We start from the raw sequence: 1,301 nt of genomic DNA on the forward strand, positions 1-1,301 counted from the left end.
GAGTGTGAGAGTGTGTCTGTGAGTGTGTGTCTGTGAGTGTATGTGTGTGTGTGTGAGAGTATGTGTCTGTGTGTATGTTGTGTGAGTGTGTGTGACTGTGAGTGTGTATGTGAGCATGTGTCTGTGAGTGTATGTGTCTGTATGTGTGTCTGTGAGTGTGTCTGTGAGTGTGTGTGAGTGTGAGAATGTGTATGTGAGCATGTGTCTGTGAGTGTGAGTGTGTGTGTGAGTGTGAGCGTGTGACTGTGAGTGTATGTGTCTGTGAGAGTGTGTGAGTGTGAGAATGTGTATGTGAGCGTGTGTCTGTGAGTGTGAGCGTGTGACTGTGAGTGTTTGTGTCTGTGAGTGTGTGTGTGTGTGTTTGTGTGATGCCTGTGGGCTGAGAGGCCACTTGGACTGGTGCCGTCCAGAAAAAGCCTGTCCACACTGGCCAGGTGGGCTGCACATGTGTCCCCCCGCCCCAGGATGAGCAAAGAAGGGGACTGTCCTGGGTACGGAGTCTCCCTGTGAGATGAGTCTGGGACCCACCGTCATGGGGCCTCGTGGGGGTGAGTCGGCTGTGGGATCCAAACCTGCTGAACTGTGGGAAGAACCCACCACGCTTTCATCCCGATATCCAGGGCGCGTCCCTGCTCTTTCTGACGACTCCAGTGATGCCCACCTCCAGATGAAGAGAGAGAATGGGGTTCACTGTGGAACCCAGATTTATGGACTGACTCAGCAATGGATCGGTCTGTCCATTCACTTACATGTCTACTCTAAGTCAGATGCCGAGCTTCCTCCCACGAGGAGCATGAGATTAAGGAGATAGGTCGCTGCCTCGACAGACCTTTATCTGGTGGGAGAAGGCAGACATTATATCAAATAATTCATATGTAATAGTTTAACTGTAGTTGAGAGAAGTGTGAAGAGGAAACTATCCTGGAGGCACAGAGATCCTGGGATGTCTTCCAAGTTATCTGAAAATGGAGGCCCCTGCTCCAGAACCATCTCCTGCAGGGCACCCCCACACCTGCAGCAGGTTGGCAGGGAGCTGGGCATCCCAGCAGGACTGCCTCTACATGGTCAGGGAGCTGGGCATCCAAACAGGACCGCCTCTACCCGGTCAGGGAGCTGGGCATCCCAGCAGGACTGCCTCTACATGGTCAGGGAGCTGGGCATCCCAGCAGGACCGCCTCTACCCGGTCAGGGAGCTGGGCATCCCAGCAGGACCATGTCTACCGGGTCAGGGAGCTGGGCATCCCAGCAGGACCGCCTCTACCCGGTCAGGGAGCTGGGCATCCCAGCAGGACGGCCTCTAC

The sequence above is a fragment of the Oryx dammah genome, unplaced genomic scaffold (assembly GCF_014754425.2).
Source record: "Oryx dammah isolate SB20612 unplaced genomic scaffold, SCBI_Odam_1.1 HiC_scaffold_14, whole genome shotgun sequence".
In the NCBI taxonomy this organism is placed as follows: Eukaryota; Metazoa; Chordata; class Mammalia; order Artiodactyla; family Bovidae; genus Oryx; species Oryx dammah.